The sequence below is a fragment of the Haemaphysalis longicornis genome, unplaced genomic scaffold, assembly GCF_048455015.1.
Source record: "Haemaphysalis longicornis isolate Haplotype H1 unplaced genomic scaffold, Haemaphysalis longicornis Haplotype H1 scaffold_5, whole genome shotgun sequence".
NCBI classification, from domain to species: Eukaryota; Metazoa; Arthropoda; class Arachnida; order Ixodida; family Ixodidae; genus Haemaphysalis; species Haemaphysalis longicornis.
The window spans coordinates 174,571,292-174,587,537 of record NW_027526385.1 but is presented as its reverse complement, the minus strand read 5'-3'; the positions used below and the strand labels follow the sequence as shown (position 1 = coordinate 174,587,537).

The 16,246-nt window shown below is 48.1% G+C and overlaps 2 non-coding genes across 2 annotated transcripts; both read left to right on the top strand.

The window, feature by feature from the left end:
- The first annotated feature begins 2,222 nt into the window (after window positions 1-2,222).
- Trnar-ucu (transfer RNA arginine (anticodon UCU)) lies at window positions 2,223-2,294 on the top strand. The gene has a single exon. It is a non-coding gene; the product is annotated as a tRNA-Arg (tRNA).
- A 413-nt stretch (window positions 2,295-2,707) lies between these two features.
- On the top strand, window positions 2,708-2,779 carry Trnar-ucu (transfer RNA arginine (anticodon UCU)). The gene has a single exon. It is a non-coding gene; the product is annotated as a tRNA-Arg (tRNA).
- The last annotated feature ends 13,467 nt before the right edge of the window (window positions 2,780-16,246 follow it).

Here is a 16,246-nt window from a genome sequence, read left to right as displayed (position 1 = left end):
CCCCTTTTTCTCTCTCTCGCTCCCCCCCCCCCTTTTTTTTGCCTTTTTGTTGTTGTAACATAGGCGTAGCCTGACTGTATGCACACTCTCCATTTCCGAAACATTTTTCGCTCCTTCTCACAGTTTTAAGCAAACCTATATAAGAAATGTGTTCGCAATGTTTGCGACAGCAAAATCATGTAACTTTACTCTGATGAAGGCAAGTCCCGTTGCCGCTACGTAAGTAAACATTGTTTGTTATTGTTCTTGCTGTGTATCCGACTCTTTACTTATACTATATATAAATATATATATATATATATATATATATATATATATATATATTATATATATATATATATATATATATATATATATATATATATATATATTTATATAGTTAGGAAATGAGGTGCTCGTTGAGGAAATGCAGATTGATAGGTCAGCAGTCTACAACGCCAAAGGAGGCCTAGGGGTGTTAACATTTTTTTTAATATACAAAAGAAACAAAGAAAGAAAACCATGCGCCCAGAGTAGGTACCAAACCCACACCTTTCGAGTTGGTTCGGTGGGTTCGGTCCAAACTGTGGGCGCGTGTTTTTTTTTATTTCTTTCTTTTGTATATTTAAAAGAAATGTTAACAACAACCTATGCCTGCTTTGGCGTTGTAGACTGCAGACCTATCGTTCTGCATATATATATATATATATATATATATATATATATATATATATATATATATATATATATATATATATATATATATATATATATATATATACAGAAAGATAGGTCGGCAGTCTACAACGCCAAAGGAAGCATAAGGGTGTGGTTGGGCTCTTTTCTTTACTACGGTTAATGAAGCAAACATTTTTTTTGGTATACGGAAGAAAGAAAGAAAGAAAAACACGCGCCAAGAGTGGGGACCGAACCCACGCCTTTCGATTAGATCTCGAATGCCTTACCAATTCCGCTATCTGGGCGGCTGTGTTCTCCGTCATTGTCTGGGCTATATATATTAACTAGAAGTGTATCTGGCGCTATTATATATATATATATATATATATATATATATATATATATATATATATATATATAGAAAAAAATGTCGGCAGTCTACAACGCCAAAGAATGCATAGGGGAATGGTTGGACTATTTGTTACCGTTAGTGACGTTACATTATTATTATTATTATTTTAATATTACGTGATAAAGAAAGAAAGAAAAACACGCGCCCAGAGTGGGGACCGAACCCACGCCTTTCGATTAGATCTCGAATGCCTTAACAACTCGGCTATCTGGGCGACTGTGTTCTCCTTCGCTTTCTGGGTTATTTATATTAACTACAACTGTATCTGACGCTTGAGGGCGGTAGCCAGCGCCACTCAGAGTACACGGGGAGAAGGGGACCTTCTTTTCAGCCCCCGGGGCGTGACGCGAACGTCTACAGCCTGTCATAAGCGGGCAACTGGCGGGAAACCCTCTTATGCTACCTTGGCATCAAGGCTGCCAGAACCGAGGCCCTCGCTAAGCTTTCGCACGATAATAGGGTTTAGAAATGAGGGGCTCGTTAGGAAATACAGAAAGAAATGCCGGCAGTCTACAACGCCAAAGAATGCATAGGGGAATGGTTGGACTATTTGTTACCGTTAGTGACGTTACATTATTATTATTATTATTTTATTAATTACCACCCTCAAGCGTCAGATACAGTTGTAGTAAATATAAATAACCCAGAAAGCGAAGGAGAACGCAGCCGCCCAGATAGCCGAGTTGGTAAGGCATTCGAGATGTAATCGAAAGGCGTGGGTTCGGTCCCCACTCTGGGCGCGTGTTTTTCTTTCTTTCTTTATCACGTAATTAATAAAATAATAATAATAATATTGTAACGTCACTAACGGTAACAAATAGTCCAACCATTCCCCTATGCATTCTTTGGCGTTGTAGCCTGCCGGCATTTCTTTCTGTATTTCCTAACGAGCCCATCATTTCTAAACCCTATTATCGTGCGAAAGCTTAGCGAGGGCCTCGGTTCTGGCAGCCTTGATGCCAAGGTAGCATAAGAGGGTTTCCCGCCAGTTGCCCGCTTATGACAGGCTGTAGACGTTCGCGTCACGCCCCGGGGGCTGAAAAGAAGGTCCCCTTCTTCCCGTGTACTCTGAGTGGCGCTGGCTACCACCCTCAAGCGTCAGATACAGTTGTAGTAAATATAAATAACCCAGAAAGCGAAGGAGAACACAGTCGCCCAGATAGCCGAGTTGGTAAGGCATTCGAGATCTAATCGAAAGGCGTGGGTTCGGTCCCCACTCTGGGCGCGTGTTTTTCTTTTTTTCTTTATCACGTAATTAATAAAATAATAATAATAATATTGTAACGTCACTAACGGTAACAAATAGTCCAACCATTCCCCTATGCATTCTTTGGCGTTGTAGCCTGCCGGCATTTCTTTCTGTATTTCCTAACGAGCCCCTCATTTCTAAACCCTATTATCGTGCGAAAGCTTAGCGAGGGCCTCGGTTCTGGCCGCCTTGACGCCAAGGTAGCATAAGAGGGTTTCCCGCCAGTTGCCCGCTTATGACAGGCTGTACACGTTCGCGTCACGCCCCGGGGGCTGAAAAGAAGGTCCCCTTCTCCCCGTGTACTCTGAGTGGCGCTGGCTACCACCCTCAAGCGTCAGATACAGTTGTAGTAAATATAAATAACCCAGAAAGCGAAGGAGAACACAGTCGCCCAGATAGCCGAGTTGGTAAGGCATTCGAGATCTAATCGAAAGGCGTGGGTTCGGTCCCCACTCTGGGCGCGTGTTTTTCTTTCTTTCTTTATCACGTAATTAATAAAATAATAATAATAATAATGTAACGTCACTAACGGTAACAAATAGTCCAACCATTCCCCTATGCATTCTTTGGCGTTGTAGACTGCCGGCACTTCTTTCTGTATTTGCTAACGAGCCCCTCATTTCTAAACCCTATATCTATATATATATATATATATATATATATATATATATATATATATATATATATATATATATATATATATATATATATATATATATATATATATATATATATATATATCGAATCAGAAAAGCAAATGAGAGGCTCGTTGAAATAAGACAGCAATAAGAATTGGCGCTCCAGAAAACCTCGAAAATTAAAGGGGAGGACGTGGTAGATCATTAAAACAGATAAAGAATTTGCAAAGAAAGGAAGTGGAGAAAAACTGCCCGCCAGGTGGGATCCGAACCCACGACCTCCAGAATACCGGTCTGGTGCGATAACCACTACGCTACAGGCGGGGCGAGTTTCCCCTCCACTTTCTGGGGTATTTCTTGCAAGCTTTTTTGTTTCCTGTGCTTGGGGGTGGTAGCCAGCGCCACTCGGACTACTCGGGGTGAAGGGGACCTTCTTTTTAACCCCCGGGCCGTGACTCGAGTATCTACGACATGTCAAGAGTGGTCGACCAGCATTGAACCCTGTTAAGCTTCCTAAGGCACCAAGACTGCCAGAACAGAGGCCCACGCTATGCATGTAGCGAATCAGGAAAGGAAATGAGGGGCTCGTTGAAATAAGACAGTAATAAGAGTTGGCAGTCAAAAAAACCTCAAAAAGCAAAGGGTTGGTTGTGGTAGGTCTATGAAACAGATAAAGAATTTGGAAAGAAAGAAAGGGGAGTCCGAGTGGCGCTGGCTACCACCTCCAAGCACGGGAAACAAAAAAGCTTAACATAAATACCCCAGAAAGTGGAGGGGAAACTCGCACCGCCGGTAGCGTAGTGGTTATCGCACTAGACTGGTATTCTGGAAGTCGTGGGTTCGGATCCCACCTGGCAGGCATTTTTTCTCCACTTTCTTTCTTTCCAAATTCGGTATCACTTTCGATGACCTACCATTTCCTCCCCTTTGCTTTTCGAGGTTTTCTTGACCGCCAACTCTTATTTCTGTCCTATATATATATATATATATATATATATATATATATATATATATATATATATATATATTGATATCAAAGTTGCAGTGCTTATTGCCAGTGCTGTTCGGCGTTTTAACAGTGTTTTATAGTGCCGAATGAGGTCAGATTGCATTTTTTTTTGCAGGAATAGATAATTAAAAATTCAAGTCGAGAAAAAATGCGCCGTTTTTTCCGGAAGCGGGAATCGAACCCACAACCTCCGCATAACGCGTGCGGTGCTCTACCATTGAGCTAGTTAAGCGGCGACTCCCTTCTCGACTATACGGTGGGGTTTTGTATTTGCGACTGCTCAGAGCCCGGTCAACTAGCGCCGCCCCTCGACTACCGCGGGAAGACGTAGAACGTCTTTTTCCCAGCGGCCGCACGTAAGACGTGGTCGGAAGTCGGGGATTACCAAAGGCATTTCAGACTGCTGAAGCCAGAACCCTCGTAATGCATTTTGTAGAACAGAGACGTACGGGACGACGGATTCCGTAAGGACACATATCAAAGTTGCAGTCCTTATTGCCAGTGCTGTTTGGCGTTTTAACAGTGTTTTATAGTGCCGAATGAGGTCAGATTGCATTTTTTTGCAGGAATAGATAATTGAAAATTCAAGTCGAGAAAAAATGCGCCGTATTTTCCGGAAGCGGGAATCGAACCCACAACCTCCGCATAACGCGTGCGGTGCTCTACCATTGAGCTAGTTAAGCGGCGACTCCCTTCTCGACTATACGGCGGGGTTTTGTATTTACGACTGCTCAGAGCCCGGTCAACTAGCGCCGCCCCTCGACTACCGCGGGAAGACGTAGAACGTCTTTTTCCCAGCGGCCGCACGTAAGACGTGGTCGCAAGTCGGGGATAGCCAAAGGCATTTCAGACTGCTGAAGCCAGAACCCTCGTAATGCATTTTGTAGAACAGAGACGTACGGGACGAGGGATTTCGTAAGGACACATATCAAAGTTGCAGTCTTTATTGCCAGTGCTGTTTGGCGTTTTAACAGTGTTTTATAGTGCCGAATGAGGTCAGATTGCATTTTTTTTGCAGGACTAGATAATTGAAAATTCAAGTCAAGAAAAAATGCGCCGTTTTTTCCGGAAGCAGGAATCGAACCCACAACCTCACCATAACGCGTGCGGTACTCTACCATTCAGCTAGTTCCGCGGCGACTCCCTTCTCGACTATACGGCGGGGTTTTCTATTTACGACTGCTCAGAGCCCGGTCAACTAGCGGCATAGCGGCTTCTTACGGCATTGACCACCTTGTACTCTTTTAAGTGATCGTGCCCGAACCTTTCTTTCAGCAGTCCTTGAGGCAGTTCTCCAAGCTCCTAGTACTGCCCACAAAACCACGTCGAGCTATCATCCACAGACAAATGGGCTAACAGAACGGTTCCACCGTGCACTTTCGGATATGATTTCTCTCCATATCAACCCCGACCACAGGAACTGGAACGTCATACTTCCCTTTGTCACATACGCCTATAATACCGCCGTTCAAAGCACCACCGGATTTTCACCGGTATTTCTCGTCTACGGCCACCACCCACCATCCATTCTAGATGCATCTTTCTTTTCCTGTCCCGTGGATACCACAACCAACATCGCCGACCAATTTGTTTCTCGACTAGCGCAGTGCCGAAACTTGGCACGATTGAACACCAAGTCCTGCCAGAATGACCGCAAGTCGCGCTATGACGCAGACCGCCGCGAAGTTATATTCAACATGGGGATGAGGTACTGCTTTCGACGCCGCTCCGTGCGAAAGGACTCTGTGAAAAGTTTATGCCGCGCTTCATTGGTCCGTACACCGTACTACAGAGAACATCTCCAGTCGACTACGTCGTTGCTCCCACTTGTGGAGTCGCTGACCGACGGTGCCGTGGCATCGAAACTGTCCATGTTTCGCGCTAAAGCCCTTTCGGCGCAGATCATCTTCCTTTTGACGGACAGGATGGCCGCTTCAGCCGCCGGGGAAACTAGTGTGAGCGCTGTCTTCGCATTGATTGCTTGAGTGGTCACTCTCTATTGTGTCCAAACACACTATCATCAGCATCGTCTCGCCCACGCATCGTTTGGTGTCATCATCGTATCGCGGGGCTCGCGCGACCCTAATCATCATCGGAGTTTGTTGGTTTGGCTGGCTGCTTAGTAACGACCGCCGGAATAAACACCGCCCTGCATTAGGCCTGCTTTCCTGCTTTCCTCTCTCAAAATATATATATATATATATATATATATATATATATATATATATTTATATATTGTATGCGCTGGTTAGGGCCACGACGTCGGAAGAATACGCATCCGGACAATCCCCCGGTATTTGTACACAAACGCGATGTGTCAAGTACTAGCCGAGGGGTATGCGCCAGTGGGCTCGTACTTCGCAGGCTTGGTCGTCCACACGCAACTATGCTTCGTCATCGTCATCAGTTGACTATCTTCATCAACGCCCATCTTGGTTTTTCTCTGAGGCTCGCTCTCTGTCACGAAGGACAAGGCTCGCATAATAAAGACGTTCTCCAAGACTCCTGGTGCGTGCCTTACAAATGGTAGAGGTAACCTCCTTCGATCCCGTGTACCTCGACCGAAGACTTACACCTGGAGGTGAGCTCAGGTCGGCGTGTACAACGTTCGTCATTCACTATGACGCAATTTCGCCCCATCGATATGAACAGCGCCATGCGTGCTTCCCCGGCAAGATCATCGGCGCCAGCCTGGACAATTACCTGTCGGCAGCGCGAACCTCGCTCTTTCGCTGGGCTTCCCCATGAAGACGTAGAGAACTGAATAGATAATTGCGACTGAGTCAGCGCTTTAAATTGATGGGACGATTCCCTCAAACGGAGGCAGGTCAGCTTTTACCTTGACCTAATAGCAGAGATATCGGTTTGCAACAATGAGCACGACTTCACTTACTGGCAGGGCTTCACACCTAAGCTGCGCTGAGTCTTCACCACGTCGTGTACATGTGCGGAAGCCGCCAAGAAATTGTACGAGCGCGTGCAACGACCCGCTCAGTCCTAAATGTCGTACATTGAGGATGTCATCGTATTATGCCGCCGTGCGAATAAAGAAATGACGGAGGAAAGCCGAGTGCGCCATGTCCTGTAAAGAATTTCCCCGTGGCATGTAACGCGCTGGCGGCACAAAATCCCACCTGCATTAACCAGATTGTCACGACTTGCCAGCGCCTTGACGACCTTCAGTCCCTCCGTCGGCAGCCAATCCAGTGGGATGGACGAAGCCGTTCTGCGCTCTTTGCTACGTTCGATCATCCGCGAGACACTGGCAGCGTACACATCGCACGGCTTTTGTGAACCACGCCACGAGGTCTCCATACCGGGTCTGCGCGAGCTAATTAAGCAGGAACTGGCTTCCGTTGTGCCTCCCTCGAGACCTAGAAGTGACGTTCACCCAGTCTTTGATCACACCATGGGGGCTCCGCTTCCTTTTGCTCCTAGTGCTCTGGTTCTGACGGCGCCTATTCCTGAATCTCCATGTTCACCTCTGGTCACTGTCTCTCCCCTCTTCCTCGACCGCCTGTCTCTTCGCATCCAGACCATGTCCATCCTTACCCAGTGCCACCTGCTGGTCCTCCTCAGTTTGCGTATGGCTACCCGCCTTGGCATTTTCTACGACCCATCTCCTTTTACTTCGGCATCCGGGGGCATGTCTCCCGCTTCTGTAGACCGAGCCAACAAGAACAAAGACTCGACTACTTCCTCATCCCACAAGGCAGCCATCAACCATCTTGCGAATACTACTCACAACGGTTTCACGACTCTAGACGCTTTCGTTCGCCTAACGACCCCCCGGATCAGCAACGCAGCCCCCGGCCCCCGACACAAAGTTCGACGTCCGACTCCCACCAGCGCTCTGTCTTGCCGCTTCGTCCGGCCTCCCAGGGCGCCAACTACCACACGAAAAACTAGAAACTGCAGTTTTTGGGGGTGAAGTTGCATTTCAATGAATTTATATAAGTCCTCCTGTGTGGCCATGAAACACATTATCTGTTGTCGTTGAAGAAATTGATGTGGAGGCTCTTGTCGACACAGGTGCTATATTTCTATAATTCGTGAAGACGTGTGTTACAAATTACGTAAAGTACAAAGCCCCTACCCTGGTCCCTCTCTAAGTGGTGCTATCAACGCCATAATTCAACCTTCCGAACTCTGTACAGCCAGTGTTCCCATTGCCGGCATTCGAGATCATATTCATCTCGCAGTATTACATTCATGTGTTCATAAGATGATATTAGGTTGGGACTTTTTCTAATCGGCGTCTGCTGTGATCTCTTGCAAGGAACGCTTGCTTCGTATGACCGACACAGACCTGGCCAGTGTTTCTGATTCCCCAGAGCTACGAATGGTGGCCGCCTCTTCCGAGTTTTCTCTGCCTCCTGGGCAAAAAGCCATGCTCTTCGCTAACTCTGACCAAATTCTCGGTGGCGATGTGTTTATTTCTCCTACCAGAAAATCATTCAAGAAAATGAGGACGACATGCTTTCGCAGGACATCGTTCGCCCTTCGGGCAGTTTCTGGTCTTCGCCGGTTGTCCTGGTCCGGAAGAAAGATGGCTCAGTGCGCTTTTGCGTGGACTACCGAGCGCTTAACAAAATAAGCCGGAAACACGTCTATCCTATGCCCCGAATTGACGACGCTCTAGACACGTTACACGGCGCAGAATACTTCTCGAGTCTCGATCTTCGGTAAGAATATTGCAGATTCCCATGGCCGAAGCCGATAAAGGAAAACAGCCTTCGCCACACCAGACGGCCTCTACGAATTCAACGTGATGCCGTTTGGACTTTGCAACGCTCCGGCCACCTTTGAGCCTATGATCCATACTGTACTTCGTGGCTTGAGGTAGAACACTTGCCTATGCTACCTAGATGACATCGTCATTTTTTCGTCCACTTTCGATGAACACCTTCAACGTGTGGATGAAGTCCTCACCTGTCTTGGCAGTGCTGGTTTACAGCTGAACTTCAAGAAATGTCGCTTTCCCAGTACCTCAATCAAAGTCTTGGGCCGCGTTGTAAGCAAAGAAGGTATACGCCAGGATCCAGACAAGATCAATGCAGTCCTAAATTTTTTCCGGCCTCTTCGCAAGAAAGAGCTACGAAGTTTTATGGGTTTGGCTTTCTATTTCCGTCGCTTCATCCGAAATTTTGCAGCAATAGCCTCGCCCCTTCACAAATTACTCACATCCGGACCTCCATTCGTCTGTACCCAAGACTGTGAAAAAGCTTTCCAAACCCTGAAACAAGCTTTACTTCTGGACCAGTCCTCTGCCACTTCGATGAGTCGGCACCCACTATTCTTCACACCGATGCAGGTGGTCACGGTCTTGGTGCTGTCCTTCTTCAGCGTACGGATTTCTCTTCGGAGCGAGTAGTTGCCTATGCAAGCCGCACTTTGACTCCTGCTGAGAAGAACTACACCATAACTAAAAAAGAGTGCCTCGCCGTTGTTTGGGCTGTGCAAAAATTTCGTCCTTACTTGTATGGCCGCCATTTCTCAGTGGTAACGGCCCACCACGCCCTGTGTTGGTTATCCTCCCTCAAGAACCTCTCGGGGCGCCTTGGCCGCTGGGTACTCCGTCTACAAGAATATGACTTGACTTTGACTTACAAGTCGGGGAGCAAGCAGTGTGATGCCGACGCTCTTTCCCGCTGCCCACAGCCGACCGCCCACTGCCCACAGCCATCGTCCCAAAGTAACACATCGCCTTCAACAACTCCGCTCGCGTTGCCCATGGCCCCTTTGTAAACCGGCGGTCAAGATAGCCTACAAAATCGTGTTTCTGTCCAACGAGCCGACCCGTACTGCAGACGATTACTGGACCTTTCTGACGGTTCAACATCCCCATCTAACAGCCGAACGCGCCGCCAACTAAGTAAATTTCGCCTTTCCATTGGTGGAGCCTTTTATTGCCACAATTACCACCCTACCGGAGACAGATGGGTTCCAGTCGTCCCTCGCTGTCTTCGAGCCAACATCTTGGAAGTTTTCCACGATGACGCCACAGCTGGCCATCATGCTTTCTACAAGACCTACGACCGCATCAAAAGCAGATTCTTTTGGCCAGGCCTTTCCTCAAGTGTCCCTAAATATGTTGCATCCTACCCTTCGCGCCAGCATCGTAAACGCTCGACCTCAGCCCCTGCCGGTATGCTACAGCCGCTGCCATGTCATTCTGCCCCATTCGAAGTTGTGGGCATCGATTTGTATGAACCATTGCCTTTCACTTCGACTGATCATCGATAGATTGTGACCGCTGTCTATCACTTGAGGCGGTATGCAGAAACTGCCCCTCTACGTACCGGCTGCGCTTCTGAGGTCGCAGGTTTCTTTCTGCAAGCCATCTTCTTACGGCATGGTCCAACTTGTACTCTTTTAAGTGATCGAGGCCGAACCTTTATTTCAGCAGTCCTTGAGGAAGTTCTCCAAGCTGCTGGTACTGCCCACAAAACCACGTCGAGCTATCATCCACAGACAAATGGGCTAACAGAACGGTTCCACCGTACACTTTCGGGTATGACTTCTCTCTATATCAACCCCGACCACAGGAACTGGAACGTCATACTTCCCTTTGTCGCATACGCCTATAATACCGCCGTTTAAAGCACCACCGGATTTTCACCGTTCTTTCTCGTCTACGGCCGCCACCCACCATCCATTCTAGATGCATCTTTCTTTTCCTGTCCCGTGGATACCACAACCAACATCACCGACCAATTTCTTTCTCGACTAGCGCATTGCCGAAACCTGGCACGATTGAACATCAAGTCCTGCCAGAATGACCGCAAGTCGCTCTATGACGCAGACCGCCGGGAAGTTATATTCAACTTGGGGATGAGGTACTGCTTTCGAAGCCACTCCGTGCGCCAGGACGCTGTGAAAAGTTTATGTCGCGCTTCATTGGTCCGTACACCGTACTACAGAGAACATCTCCAGTCTACTACGTCGTTGCTCCCACTTGTGGAGTAACTGACCGACGGTGCCATTGCATCGAAACTGTCCATGTTTCGCGCTAAAGCCCTTTCGGCGCAGATCATCTTCCTTTTGACGGACAGGATGGCCGCTTCAGCCGCCGGGGAAACTAGTGTGAGCGCTGTCTTCGCATTGATTGCTTGAGTGGTCACTCTCTATTGTGTCCAAACACACTATCATCAGCATCGTCTCGCCCACGCATCGTTTGGTGTCATCATCGTATCGCGGGGCTCGCGCGACCCTAATCATCATCGGAGTTTGTTGGTTTGGCTGGCTGCTTAGTAACGACCGCCGGAATAAACACCGCCCTGCATTAGGCCTGCTTTCCTGCTTTCCTCTCTCAAAATATATATATATATATATATATATATATATATATATATATATATATATATATTTATATATTGTATGCGCTGGTTAGGGCCACGACGTCGGAAGAATACGCATCCGGACAATCCCCCGGTATTTGTACACAAACGCGATGTGTCAAGTACTAGCCGAGGGGTATGCGCCAGTGGGCTCGTACTTCGCAGGCTTCGTCGTCCACACGCAACTATGCTTCATCATCGTCATCAGTTGACTATCTTCATCAACGCCCATCTTGGTTTTTCTCTGAGGCTCGCTCTCTGTCACGAAGGACAAGGCTCGCATAATAAAGACGTTCTCCAAGACTCCTGGTGCGTGCCTTACAAATGGTAGAGGTAACCTCCTTCGATCCCGTGTACCTCGACCGAAGACTTACACCTGGAGGTGAGCTCAGGTCGGCGTGTCCAACGTTCGTCATTCACTATGACGCAATTTCGCCCCATCGATATGAACAGCGCCATGCGTGCTTCCCCGGCAAGATCATCGGCGCCAGCCTGGACAATTACCTGTCGGCAGCGCGAACCTCGGTCTTTCGCTGGGCTTCCCCATGAAGAGCTGGAGAACTGGATGGATAATTAAGACCGAGTCAGCGCTTTCAATCGATGGGACGATTCCCTCAAGCGGAGGCTGGTGAGCTTTTACCTTGACCTAATAGCAGAGATATCGGTTTGCAACAATGAGCACGACTTCGCTTACTGGCAAAGCTTCACATCTAAGCTGCGCTGAGTCTTCACCACGTCATGTACATGTACGGAAGCCGCCAAGAAATTGTACGAGCGCGTGCAACGACCCGCTCAGTCCTAAATGTCGTACATTGAGGATGTCATCGTATTATGCCGCCGTGCGAATAAAGAAATGCCGGAGGAAAGCCGAGTGCGCCATGTTCTGTAAAAAATTTCCCCGTGGCATGTAACGTGCTGGCGGCACAAAATACCACCTGCATTAACCAGATTGTCACGACTTGCCAGTGCCTTGACGAACTTCAGTCCCTCCGTCGGCAGCCAATCCAATGGAATAGCCCCGCCTCGATGGACGAAGCCGTTCTGCGCTCTTTGCTACGTTCGATCATCCGCGACGAACTGGCAGCGTAGAGATCGCACGGCTTTTTTGAACCACGCCGCGAGGTCTCCATACCGGGTCTGCGAGAGCTAATTAAGCAGGAACTGGCTTCCGTTGTGCCTCCCTCGAGACCTAGAAGTGACGTTCACCCAGTCTTTGATCACACCATGGGGGCTCCGCTTCCTTTTGCTCCTAGTGCTCCGGTTCTGATGGCGCCTCTTCCTGAATCTGCATGTTCACCTCTGGGCACTGTCTCTCCCCTCTTCCTCGACCGCCTGTCTCTTCGCATCCTGACCATGTCCATCCTTACCCAGTGCCACCTGCTGGTCCTCCTCAGTTTGCGTATGACTACCCGGGTTGGCATTTTCTACGACCCATCTCCTTTTACTTCGGCATCCGGGGGCATGTCTCCCGCTTGTGTAGACCGCGCCAACAAGAACAAAGACTCACCTACTTCCTCATCCCACAAGGCAGCCATCAACCATCTTGCGAATACTACTCACAACGGTTGCACGACTCTAGACGCTTCCGTTCGCCTAACGACCCCCCGGATCAGCAACGCAGCCCCCGGCCCCCGACACAAAGTTCGACGTCCAACTCCCACCAGCGCTCTGTCTTGCCGCTTCGTCCGGCCTCCCAGGGCGCCAACTACCACACGGAAAACTAGAAACTGCAGATTTTGGGGGTGAAGTTGCGTTTCAATGTATTTATATAAGTCCACCTGTGTGGCCATCAAACACATTATCTGTTGTCGTTGAAGAAATTGATGTGCAGGCTCTTGTCGACACAGGTGCAATATTGCTATAATTTGTGAAGACGTGTGTTACAAATTACGTAAAATTCAAAGCCCCTACCCTGGTCCCTCTCTACGTGGTGCTAACAACGCCATGATTCAACCTTCGGAACTCTGTACAGCCAGTGTTCCCATTGCCGGTATTTGACATCATATTCATCTCGCAGTATTACATTCATGTGTTCATAAGATGATATTAGGTTGGGACTTTCTCTAATCGGCGTCTGCTGTGATCTCTTGCTAGGAACGCTTGCTTCGTATGACCGACACAGACCTGGCAAGTGTTTCTGATTCCCAAGAGCTACGAATGGTGGCCGCTTCCTCCGATTTTTCTCTTCCTCCTGGGCAAAAAACCATGCTCTTCGCTAACTCTGACAAAATTCTTTGTGGCGATGTTGTTATTACTCCTACCAGAAAGTTCTCTCTTCGAGGTTTTCTTGTGCCCCCGTGTTTGGCACGGTTTTCTCGTGAAACTGCTCTTCTGGTCCCACTGAATTTTTCGACCGAGACTATTTTATTACCTCAAGGCGCGACCACTGCTTTTGTTCCGCGCTACGAAACTGTGAGTGTTGTTCAATTTGCGTCTTTCTTTACTGCAGAATGCTCAGCCGGTTATAAATCACCATAGCTCAACATTGATGATACTATCAGTCATAATCTCACACCGGAGCAATGAAAACACCCCTGGATCTTCTGGCCAAGCGCGAAACCCTATTGGCTCCTCCACCTTCTCCGCGCTGCGGCAAACATCAGCAGCCACCCACCGAATAGAAACTGGTGTTTCTTGTATCATTCGCCGCCGCCCATATCGTGTCTCACCAAAGGAGCGAAAAATCATTCAGGAACAAGACGACGACATGCTCAAAAACAAGATAATTCGTCTGTCAACGAGTTCATGTTCTTCACCTGTTGTTTTAGTCCAGAAGAAGGATGGTTCCGTGTGGTTTTGTGTTGATTACCGGGCGCTAAATGACATCATCGGCAAGGATGTATACCCGATGCCTCGTATCGATGATGCTCTGGATACGTTGCAAGGTGCAGAATTCTTTCAAGTCTAGACCTGAGGTCGGGGTATTGCTAAATACCTACGCACGAAGAAGCCAAACAAAAAACAGCATTTGCCACGCCTGATGGTCTTAAAACGTTTAACGTAATACTGTTGGGGTTGTGCTATCCCCCGGTGACATTGGAACAAATGATTTACAAGGTTCTGCGCGGCAATAAATAGAAGACGTGCTTATGTTATCTTGATGACACAGTTATATTTTCTACAACTTTCGAAGAACACCTTGAGCGCCTCAACGACGTTTTAACTTGCCTTGCAAATGCCTGACTGACCCCTCAATAATAAAAAATACCGCTTCGCAAGTGCATCGATTAAAGTATTGGGCCACCTGGTTAGCAAGGAAGGAATCCGGCCCAACCCAGATAAAGTAAATGCTGTGCAGAATGTTTCGCACCCAGACCGCCAAAAAGAACTCCGCAGCTTCTTAGGGTTGGCATCTTACTTCCGTCGTTTCATCAGCAACTTCGCTTCAATTGCTACGCCCCTAAACCAACTCCTGGCATCTGGTACCCCATTTTTGTGGTGCGAGGACTGTGAAAAAGCTTTTCAAAAATTGAAGCACGCGCTTAGTTACGACACTGTTCTTGGACATTTCGATGAAGAAGCACCGACCTTCCTTCACACCGACGCCAGTGGACGTGTAATTTGGGCTGTGTTATTATAGCGCAGATCGTCCTCCATAGAGCAATTGATTGCCTACGCAAGAAGGTCTTTGACACCTGCGGAAAGAAAATACACCATAACAGAACAGGAGTGCCTTGCAGTAGTTTGGGCCGTCCCGAAATTCAGGCCATACTTGTACTGTTGGGATTTCACTGTAGTCACTGACCATCACGCTCTTTGTTGGTCGGCTTTCCTTACGAACAAAACTGGAAGGCTTGGACGCTGGGTGCTTCGTTTGCAAGAATACAACTACCATGTTGTGTACAAGTCCGGCAAGAAGCACACAGATGCAGACGCCCTCTCACGTTGCCCGTTATCCTCGATCCAAGATGGTATTCAGGCATCTTCTGAAACAACCCTATGCTTTATTATTGCGCCAGTAGACTCTTGCATTGAACCACCAACTGATTTGAGTGCTTCCCAAAAAACGACAGCTACTGCCCGAACCATATTGACCAATTGAGCGGTGTGAGCCGACCCTGCAATAGCCGCTCACGGCGACAGTTCAACAAATTTTGAATTATTAACGCCACCGTTCACTTCTACAACTACCACCCAACCGGCCACAGGTGAGTGCCCGTCATTCCCTGTATTCTTTAACACAACATTTTGGAGGCATTTCAAGGTGATGCTGCCGCTGGTCATCTGCCCTTCCACAAAACTTTCGTCCGCATCAGAAGCCGATTGTTCTAGCCTGGCCTATCCGCTAGTGTGGCGAAATATGTTGCGTCATGTGCCGCGTGTCAGAATCGCAAACGACCCACTTCCGGCCCCACAGGGGCACTGCAACCCCTGCCTTGTCCCTCATCTCCATTTGAAGTGGTAGGAATTGATCTCTATGGCCTTCTCCCCGTTACCTCGGCCGGACATCAGTGGATTGTTACCGCCGTAGACCACCTTACTCGCTACGCGGAAACGGCGTCTGTTCCCACAGGCTGAGCTACCGAGGTGGGAAGAATATTGTCTTACGCCATGACCGCCCCGACTTCTTCTTAGTGACCGAGGTCGTGTATTCCTTTTTGCCGTTCTGGGGGAGGTTCTCCGCGCAGCCGAGACTATTCACCGAACCACGTCCAACCACCATCCTCAAACGAACGGCCTCACCTAACCGCTCCACCGCACCCTTTCCGACATGATTTCTTCTTACATTCAACCTGACCGCAAAAACTAAGACATTGTTTTTTGGTTCGTCCCATACGCATATATTACCGCCTTTCAACGGAGGATTTTGGCCATTTTTTCTTGTTTATGGTCGCCCACCAGCTTCAGTTCTTGAGATACGTATTTCTTTACCGCACCGGCACTTCCCACAACAGACACTCCTGATGAGTTCATTTCTCGACTGGAGCATAGCCGTCATCT